This window comes from Carassius auratus, chromosome 26, assembly GCF_003368295.1.
Source record: "Carassius auratus strain Wakin chromosome 26, ASM336829v1, whole genome shotgun sequence".
In the NCBI taxonomy this organism is placed as follows: Eukaryota; Metazoa; Chordata; class Actinopteri; order Cypriniformes; family Cyprinidae; genus Carassius; species Carassius auratus.
The window spans coordinates 11,481,842-11,493,511 of NC_039268.1; positions in this window are offsets into that span (position 1 = coordinate 11,481,842).

The window sequence follows — 11,670 nt, forward strand, 5'->3', positions numbered from 1 at the left end:
ACTGTAGCGGCGTGGAGATGATTAGCTACAGTTTTAAGGGAGACAGATACAGGAACTCATTGATGGAAATAATGAGATATTTCTTTCAAAAAGTAATTCAGCTAGGATTGTAATTTGCAGAAAATATGTAACGAATAATAAACAGTCAGACGGTCATTAAATAAACCCTGACTGGGTGAACAGTCACCCTAAAGGATTTTTTATTATTTTATTTATGCCCTACTGACTGTATTTATTAGCATATTTAACCTATTGCATGGCTACTTGTCAAATACATTAATAAATGGAATTGAAATATTGATCTGAGTTGGAATTGTTTCATTAGATTACTACTAGGGACCACAGAGAGACAGAACAAGAGGAAAACATGGTTTCCCTGATGAGCAAGATGAGCAATCATTTATACATCACCGCCCTGGACAACACTCATTATTTGCAAATATTTGCCCTTTTTTTAAATCCATAAACAAACCCTCACACTACTTAAAGCAGGCCACCCAAGTTTTGCTTCGTGACCAAATGCAACAACTGACTAACAAGAAACACATATATCAGAGAAAATCCTGAATCCTTTACTCGTGCTCGTATCAAACGTGTGTGACTTACTATCTTTCTGTAACACAGTTAAGGATACTTGTTTTTGTACAGCAAAACAGTGAAAGGCAATGGTGTCAAAAACAATGGACAACATCGACTTTCATTTTTTGAAGGAAATAGAAGAGGAAGAAAAAAACGTTTGGAAAATTTTGAGTGTACTATACCTTTAAGATCTTAAATGCGAGAAATGGAAGATTTGTAGGTTTTATTTGGTTGACAGCATGTCTCTGTCTCTCATGCTATCTTTCTTTTTTTTCAGATGGAGTGATTTGTGTTCCATTCATCAATCAACAAGTCATGGCAGGAGGATGATGGGTGTGGGACTATACCACTCTTTCTCTTCCTCCTTGACCTTACTCACTAAACAAACACATCTATTACTTAAAATCAACACTCGTGCATTTGCTTCAGAAAAGAGGACAGTGGTAATGATATTGTGCCATTTTGAGAAATTAAATGATGGTTGCCAAGATATGACATGATGAGCATCTGCCGATTCTGCCGGGAGCCAACCAATAATTGTTCTCTTTTCATCTCTGTCTCACTTTCTCTTTCTCAGCAACATTATTCTGTAAAACGATGTCTGGAATGAGATGGGCCTTGGTGTGTTTGATTTTGTGCAGTGACTATCAAACTCTTTAAAAGATTTAAACCTCACTCATCCCTCCCAAATCCCACCTCACACTACTCAGCGTGGAATAACAGTGTTGTTCAAATATGATGTGAGAACAATGAGATTGAAGTCAAAGTTTACTGACACTAAGCCGGACCAATTCTCTGTTAAATGGGCTATTACACTCACAACAGCCAGCGAGTGTTTGACCGGATAAGACTTCAGTACAGATTTCATTCTCGCCCAAGGTGTAGGATCTGTATAGCTGTCATTGATTGCATGAATGTGCAGGTTAATTGGCTTTTGGAGTGGGTTCTCTGTGATTTCGCTTGGCATAAGTGAGATGTTGATGAATAGCGAATCCTCTTTTGGATGCGTGCTTGTGTAGGATTGAGAGTTGAGGGTGTGGGTGTTCTTGATTCTGAATATGACTGTTGCACCATTGTGATTCCTACTGAGCAGCCCTGAACTTCCAACAATTAGTTTAATAATGGATGTAACGAATGTTGAACACTTACTTCAAGGTCAGCTGCTGTCTTACAGCACGCTTCTATTACTTTTAGATAAAAATGGTAAGTGTTTATACCAGGTGATTTGACACTTTACCTTTCAAGTGGTTTTCATTAGTGAAAAGGTGTTTTTTTTTTTTTTTTTTTTTTTAAATCTAACAATGTAGCAGGTCTGTGATGGTTAGGATTTAAAGGAATAGGTCACTTATAAATGAAAATTGGCTGAAAGTTAACTCACCCTCAGGCCATCCAAGAGGCAGACTTGTTTCTTCACCTGCTCACCAATAGATCCATTTGCGGTGAATGGGTGTGGTCAGATTTAGAGTCCAAACAGCTGATGAAAAGCATCACAACAATCCACAAGTAATCCACATGACTCCAGTCCATCTGTAAACAACAATTTTATCTGAATTAGGGGAGAAATATGCACATACCAAGTATTATTTTCAAGTAAAAATGGCTCAAAACAGTTTGAATGGACAAAGTGCTTTAAAGTGAAATCCCTTAATGATGGACACAGCTTTCCATTTCTTGTGGATTATTGTGGTGTTTTTATCAATTGTTTGAACTCTGGCACATGTTTGAACATTCTGGCACCCATTCACTTTAAAGGATTCTTTGATGAGCAAGTGATGTAATGTTACATTTCTCCAAATCTATTCTGATGAAGAAGCAAACCGATCTACATCTCGGACAGCCTGACGGTGAGTGAATTTTCAGCTAATTTACATTTTTGGGGTGAACTATTGCTTTAAGGATATTTGGTAGATCTATAAAATTAATTGTGTTTAAGAGATGCCCATACTGAAATAGCTTCTTTGTGTGTGTTGGTCCGTTTTTAATGTTATTATGTAATGAAGGTACTCTTGAAGAGACTCCAATGCTGACATGACAATAAATATATATAGAAAGAGGCAGGCAGCTTCAGGGGGATATGCTACTCTGCGATTACTGCTGTAACAAACAAGAAGGAACAATCCATCAAGCATCAAGGCCTCTCCAGATTTTAATTAATTACACTAACTTAGGACAAGGTCAGGGGTGCGCCACGGGAGCAGCAGGGGGATGGATGGATTCGAGCATGCGCAACCTTTCAACACAGAGCTTCTGGCTGAAGTCATTAAGAAGTTTGTGTCCTTTTGTGTCCGGCTTTTGTTCCAGGCACCTCACCGTTTAATTATCCCACGTAGGCACGGAGGTGGATTTAATGCATGCGCATAATACAAACATATTCATCGAGTTTAACATCTCCATTATAATGAAACAATGCACTTTTTGCGTCCAGATCCTGTGCGCTGCAAGGAAGACAGAGCGAGGGAGAGGCAGGAAGAGTGCCTGAAACACATTTTTCATGCTATTGGAACTCTTTGCAATCGACCTAATGGAAATACGATTCTTATCTTTGGCCCACGGAGACTGGCTCTTTAATTTACTCATAGATCATCGTGCTATGCGGCCTATCCTTATTTACTCCTTTTGCTAAGTACAGTCATAATGTGAAAGACTCTCTAGTACACAACTGAATTAAGTGGATGAAGCATCCAGTTACGACAAGCATTGTAAAATGAATGTATTTCGTCGACAACATTAGAGCAGCAATTAAAGTCACAGCACAAATTATTTAATTGTAGATAGCAATGAGTTGTGTTAAGAAATGTAATATGAAAACAGTTCAATGTCACATATCTATTAAAGGTGCAATCCATAATATTTGGCAAAAAAATCAAATCATACTCCACATTCCATACCAGATGGGGGCAGTATGCCAATTGGTCTACTCTAGAGTAACAAACGAGAAACGGCATAGTCTCTATGCTCCGCCCCTACTTTCACAACAACACTACAGCCATAGCCGAAGCCTAACTGTGCGTTCACACCGCCGGCGTCTAGAGCGTCAAAAATCGATCTTGCCGGTCTGCTCACCACGCTGCAGAAAGATTTGTGAGCGCTCAGACGCTCTAACGTGGATCGAATGCTTATTTTGTATTTAAAGCGGCCGCAAAGCAAACAAGCTTGTTGATCTCGTGCAGACTAACCACAAGGAGTTATAAGTTAACCTCATTAAATATTGTTGTGGACGAAATATTAGGATCCTTTACTTAAAATGAACAATCTCAGACACCTTGGTCCACGTATCACTTTTAATTTATGTTTTATGTCGCTGTATGCAAACAGGGACACATCATAGATTAATACAAACGCTAAACAGCAATAATCAACCTGTCCTTTATTCTGCTTGGAAAATAATGTGCCAACTCTCAAGCATTCACCGTGTGACACACACAATTGACTCTTTTCACACGCTTTCACGCCACACATAAATTTTTTCACGCACAGAAAAACCACGAAGCAAAGAGGACATGGAAACCAACAGACTAGACATAGCAGGTTAGTTATGATATAATAAAATGGGTAATGTTAAGTTATAACTAGCTAATTATCAAATGCAGCTACGGTTAGCCATTGCTAACATTAGCACGTTTATCGAACTGCCTTTGATACATTTCTATATATAAACAGATACACAAACATATAAAACAAACTTCTAGCGAAATACTAACAGCATCTTACTTACCAATCCAAAAGAAATGTTGCAAATTCGGAGTCGAACCTCATTTCTTTCAGGTGAATCAGTTGTCTTCAGCGATTAAAAGCAGTGTAGATGTTAATTTGATTTGTGATTCCGAGTGCGGTTGTTTCCCTGTAGCGTGTGGCGCTCTCTTCCCTGAACTGAAGTGCTCAATGAACTTTCAATGAAAGTACTGGGCTGTACTTTCCACATGATTGACATCAGGTTCAGGCACACGCCCAGAAGCCGTGCGAGTTATTAGTGTATTTCAGGTTGGCTGGTGGTTATGTTGCCTGCATACCGCCTCCCATGGCCGAAACTGGTATTACGACACCTGTCGGGCCGGGGCTAGTAATGCTAATGCTAATTAAGGTTGATATCTCTGCAGCACTATAACTTGACATTTTTTTAATGACATTATCGCCCTTATTTTTTTCTCACTCTTTTGATGCGTGTAGGTCATGTTATGGATATTTTTACTTCAATTTTTGCATATGGCACCTTTAATGCAGCATACTGGCCCTACTATGGAATCAGATTTTTGCCATACACAAAAGTCACACGATTATTGTTTAACGTACTGTAACCACCAACAAATGTGGCTTCTCTGAAGTGTATGGGGCTTTCTTTGTCATTAATGCTTGGATAAACCCTTATTTACCAACACGGCCATCGGAGCTGATCGCGGCCACTTGAGTCATTGCTTGCGTTTATATCAACTGCTCCATGGAACATTTTAGAAGCGTCCCAGAAGTGGCTGTCCACACTGCTTTGCTAAATATACTCACATAAACAGGATTTAAATAATGGTTAGTACAGTAGCGGTGATATACAAAAACCTACGAACATTGTAAATAAATAAATCCGTAAGATAACAGAAAAAGTACTGGCAACTCATTACACATGACATTCTCCATTCATTTTACCGACATTTCTGTTAATAATAATAATGGATACCACAATTATGTAATCAATTAAAGTGGCAATTAATCATTCAAAGTCCACTTATGTTATTCTGCATGCTTAAGATATGTTTCTTTCTTTCTACATGTTATCTTAGGGTCCGGCCTACTCTCTAACCATTAGGCCACGACTTCCCCCTTTAGTATTACATTACAATACCATTCATATATTTTAGAATTTGAAAAAAAAGGAACCAATCCAATGTATAGTTGATATTTGAGGCTTAATATTATAGAAAAGGACTAAAAGTTTTCAGATTATTTACTTTCATATAATTGTCATTTGGCATTGCATCAAACAATGGTATAAACCTCATTCAATTGTGATAAATTCTGATAATCCTATTTAATAATCACATTTACAATTTCAAGGGAATAATCAACAATTATGTTCAATTATGTTCAAGTCTGTAATGGAAATCCAGCTACAGAACAACTTTGATGAACTACAGTATACCTTTAAGGCATGCAAGATGTGGTGCTTCTATGAATATTTAAGGGAATTCTACTGAGTTTTGACACCCGAAAAGTATCTATTGCTCTATTACTTACACCAACCCCTTTTTTAAGTGGATTTCTTGATAAATGTTGTTGTGGTATCATTACTTAACAAATGGCATTTGGTGATATTTTGGTTCAAATGCATTCATACATTTTACATGTAGTGTAGGTGTCACTGTATGATTAAACATTTCACTCATGGCTGTGCTTAGCTACAAGAAGATACAGTATAAAACGGGAAATAATGTTTGTTTGCCATTTATTATTTACTGAAGAATTATCAAATTATTATATTAGCAAATATCCAAAAGAGAAATGCCTTATGTAGCCAGAGAAGATCCTCTTTGGTAGCCCTGAAGATCTCATGCTGAATATGGAAGAGTTAAAAAAGAGAAAAATGCAAGGAAGTCCTTTCATCCCACAGTATGAAGAGGTGGTGTAGGTGGCCTGTGGTAAATAGAGCGTAGTGTTGGTACACACAGTAATAAACACAACGTGAGCAAATGCAGGCAGAGCATTTGCAAGTCAAGTCAAGTCACCTTTATTTATATAGCGCTTTAAACAAAATACATTGCGTCAAAGCAACTGAACAACAGTCATTAGGAAAACAGTGTGTCAATAATGCAAAATGATAGTTAAAGGCAGTTCATCATTGAATTCAGTGATGTCATCTCTGTTCAGTTTAAATAGTGTCTGTGCATTTATTTGCAATCAAGTCAACGATATCGCTGTAGATGAAGTGACCCCAACTAAGCAAGCCAGAGGCGACGGCGGCAAGGAACCGAAACTCCATCGGTGACAGAAAGGAGAAAAAAACCTTGGGAGAAACCAGGCTCAGTCGGGGGGCCAGTTCTCCTCTGACCAGACGAAACCAGCAGTTCAATTCCAGGCTGCAGCAAAGTCAGATTGTGCAGAAGAATCATCTGTTTCCTGTGGTCTTGTCCCGGTGGTCCTCTGAGATGAGGTCTTTACAGGGGATCTGTATCTGGGGCTCTAGTTGTCCTGGTCTCCGCTGTCTTTCAGGGATGTAGAGGTCCTTTCTAGGTGCTGATCCACCATCTGGTCTGGATACGTACTGGATCCGGGCGACTGCAGTGACCCTCTGATCTGGATACAGACTGGATCTGGTGGCTACGGTGACTTCGGAATAAGAGAGAAACAGACTAATATTAGCGTAGATGCCATTCTTCTAATGATGTAACAAGTACATCGGGTGTTATGGGAAGTGTTTCCGGTTCCGGTTTACCTACTTAATGCAGCCTAAAAATCCTTTGACGGATTTGGATATTAAAAGCATATTAGTATGTTATGTGTAAGCCAGGTTAAAGAGATGGGTCTTTAATCTAGATTTAAACTGCAAGAGTGTGTCTGCCTCCCGTACGATGTTAGGTAGGTTATTCCAATTACACTGTATTGACTGAAGCAGTAACTAAAGAATAAAATAATAAAAGGAGGCCATAATCACATATAGTTAACCCCGGGTTTCCTTGAAGGTCAGACCAGGTAACTCTCACACAGAGAATATCAGAGATGGCTAATGCATGTGGGAATTGTGCGGACCAGTTTGACCAAGACAGATGATAGATAGATGTACTCTATAACTTATCAATATTGTATTGCTTTCTGAGGGGAAGTTCAGGTGCAAGACAGCAACCACATGAAAAGTGAAGTGCACCATTCAAACACACATAATAGTGCGAGTCATTATGTAAAGTGCTAGACACAGATTACAGAATGCAAATATAATGTTCAGCATGTTTGGAATTAATTAGAAATTAATTACAGGCTCAGCAGATTGCAGTGAATATAAATGTGGGCATGATGACAACAAGGAACATGCAAGAAAAGTGCCCACAATCATATTTCAAATATTTTATGGTGTTTTTTAAAGCAAAGTGCTCTGAGGTGTCTCACTCTTTTGGGGGATTATTTGAAAGTATTCTAAAATCCCACATCGATAACCACATTTTAGAGGAAAACTCTGTCCCGATGTGGATGTCTTCAGGCATACGCTATTATCTTTAAGAGTGTGTTTTGAACAGTACGTGTGAGACTGAACTTTGCTTTTTCTTCACTAAGCAGTTTCTCTGCAGTGAATACACAAGTACACAATAACAACAGAACCCGAAAATCACCATCAATTTATTTCATTTTTCATTTCTGACAAACCCCACTACTCCTCTGATTTCTCAGCTCTGTGGAGCTTTAGATTGGAGAGGCACCCCCACAGAAGTTCTTCATTTTACCCTTGAGATATTTTGGAAAAGTCATATTTAAGCTTGATTTCGATGTGTGAATTTTATTGTAGAAGACTGCATGAAAGAGTTTAATGAACCCTATTGAAGCAGGAAGTTACTTGCCAGGCTTGTTCTTTATATGAATAGCCAGTAGCTTTTAGTTTGCGTCATGGCCTGGTCAAGCCACAGTTTTCCAGAATAGTTGCAATTGGAAGTATTATATCTGAGAGCATTTTTTATTTGTATATGCTCTTGCCAACAAGTTGCGTCATAAATATTTTGGGCTATTTTCCAGAAAAGAAATAGTTCAAAATTTTGGATGCTTTCATAGGTGGTTCATTTCAGATCTCGTGAGAGTGATGGGGTGCTGCGCCAGATGACCTGGCCTCCACAGTCACCGGACCTGAACCCAGTCGAGATGGTTTAGGGGTGAGCTGGACCGCAGACAGAAGGCAAAAGGGTCAACAAGTGCTAAGCATCTCTCGGGGAACTCCTTCAAGACTGTTGGAAGACCATTTCAGGTGACTACCTCTTGAAGCTCATCGAGAGAATGCCAAGAGTGTGCAAAGCAGTAATCAAAGCAAAAGGTGGCTACTTTGAAGAACCTAGAATATGACATATTTTCAGTCGTTTCACACTTTTTTGTTACGTATATAATTCCATATATAATTCCACACGTGTTAATTCATAGTTTTGATGCCTTCAGTGTGAATCTACTCTTTGAATGAGAAGGTCTGTCCAAACTTTTGGTCTGTACTGTGTGTGTGTGTGTGTGTGTGTGTGTGTGTGTATGTATGTATATATATATATATATATATATATATATATATATATATATATATATATATATATATATATATATATATATATATATATATATATATATATATGGTATATTTATTTGTTTTTAATTTTATGCAAATCAGTGGATAAAAATGTTTTTTGCAGGCCTATTTTATATTATGCACTTTCTGTAACATTTATTTATGATAAACTTCAATTGAATGCTGACTATCACATGTAATACAGCCAAGGCCTATGGTTAATATAATAACGTAATAATTTCTATAATTAATATTATAATAATGTCTTAATTCAAAATGAAGTATTAATGAATCCATCTCTGATAAACCCGAGTTGCTATGGTCACACAGGTTTGTTTAAGCAAAATATGATGTTCCCACAAATTAATATCTCGTTACCAAGAGTTATTAAGTCGTGGCCATGACAACACTAAGTAAGCCTACCATGTCACCTCCCTGGCACCTTACAGAAGCAGTTCAACACCTAGCGAAGAAAAGCGGAGTGAATGAGAACTTAGGAGATAATTATGCTCTCAGACATAGATTAAAACGCCATATGCCACAGTAAATGCTCCTCAACACATGTAATTTCATAAAGTGATATGGCAGCATTACAGAATCCTAAATGTACTGCTTCTAAAGATGATAAACTGAAGGCGTTGTGCTTTAGATGGTGGTTTAGTGGAAGCTGACGTTTCCGGTGATGCATGCTGGATGGATCATAGGATGATATGGATTGTTTGTGATGGATGATAAGAGGTGTTATCATGTAAATATGGTATAATAGTTTTTCAGCTTGAGTGTATACAGTAAACTGGCTCAGCTATCTCTCTCTCATTGCTATCGCTCCCTCTTCTCTACTAAAAACAAGAACATGGCACTATAGAAGAGGTCATCTACTTTTCACCAAAACTTCAGCCCTTTTTTCTGTGTAAAAATGCAGCAACCTCACCTTCTTTCTCGCTCACTCTCACTCTGGTGTTGGTATGGATGAGTGGCCAGCCCATTTAAACTGTGTGAAGGACGCTGCACGCATGAGAGGTGGCCTTGTTCTGCATGCAGCTTTTCTTTCTCTCAACCTGCTTTTATTTCATTCACTCTCTCAATCCCGACCCTCTTCAACTGATTCTAAAATAAGTCTGAATTGGCACATTCAGAACTCTTTTTAAGAACATTCATACTCTTTTTCCATTGTCTTCCCCCCCTTTTCTGTTCTTCTCAATCTTGGAAGAAGGGAGAAAAGGTACAGAACGCTATCGATGGAGGATTAGTTCCCTTTTTTTAGAGCTAATCCTATAAAAAACATATTACGCTGAAATTGCATTCTGAAACTTTAATAAGAAATCCTGCAAAAATCTCTTTTAAAATTCCTCCTGGAAATACTCTTTAAGTATAATTGCTAATGTTTTTTAGCTTGTGTAGTTCAGTCAGTCAAGGTGATCAGTTTATTAGTGTTTTTAAAAGACAAATAAGGACTATCTACCTTCAGTTTATGGTTAACTCTTGCTGAAGGACACCATTAAGGCATTTTATACACATTTTTGTATGTGATTGGATGTTTTGTTCAGTTTATAAAATAACACGCATACACAATCTCTCTCACACAGCATCGTCACTATTGAATACTTTGCCTCCCTTTGTTACATTTCTTGTGTCGCTGATAAAAGTTAATTTATTTAGTAATAAACATGTGGCTTTCCCTCAGGCTTTGTGCTTGCAGTATGTTAAAACTAACCTGCTCTTCTTCTACATTTATTTATTTTCTCACATCATCTCCTGGAGCTTTAGCAGGTGATTTCCATTAATAGGAGACTATATATATATATATATATATATATATATATATATATATATATATATATATGTATGTTAAAACTTAAGAATTAAGGGTCAATCTAAAAATAATCTCTACAGTGTACAACAAAGAAAACCCCTTTTTAAAATATTTGATCATTTGTGTAGCATGTTTAAATAGAACACACACAAAAAAATACAGCATATTTGTATGGACTTCAGCTATAGCACGAGTCTGTGTGTAATACTGTATAAGGCAGATGTGCACATTCACACAGATCTTGAATCTTGAATCACGTCAAGGTTAAACATTGTGTTTTTCATGCTGGGTGCAGGAAAAAAGTGGGAGAATGGGATGAGCTTGAGCACAATATACATGGAACAAAAAGACTTAGTAAGTAATCTCATGAAAACCAGTGACATTTATATTGTCAGAAAATGTAAGACGTTTTTCTTAAAGGGGAAGTGTGTCATTTTTAAGTAACTACTTTCTTTAATAAATGAAAACAATAGAAATGTGTTAGTTTGAGCATCCTGGCAGAGCAACATTTGCTTATCTAATGGCACGAGTTTCTGCCGGACTATCTTATGACTTACCAGTTGATGGCAGAGGTAATGTTTAGGAAACCTGTTTGAAAACAGTCATGATTTCGCTTCAGTTAATTTATATGCTTTTGCAATTCAATTCTATTACAGTATCAGTCGTTGAATTAGTTTGAGCAACATTCTGAGTTTGATATAGGACTTTACTATTTTAAAACAGTAACAGTACTGTGTTTTGCACAGTCTGTAGTAAGCATTATGATAGCATTCCATTCCTAATATAGCCATTGTGTGAACTGTGTGAAATTAGATGGCCGTGTAAATGCGTTTGTGCGTGTTTTAATCTGCACAGTAAACTCCAACTTGCTAACCAGAAAGTTGACATCAGGTCTTCTCCTCTCAACCCACCCACTAAATCACCTGCTTCTTTATTGAGCTAATTAACCTCCAGTGGTCACCTCAATTACACCTGTGTTTCCATGGTGACACAACCTTTCGTGTGGTTCATTTGCACCTGAGTATTAACAACAAGTGACTTGGCA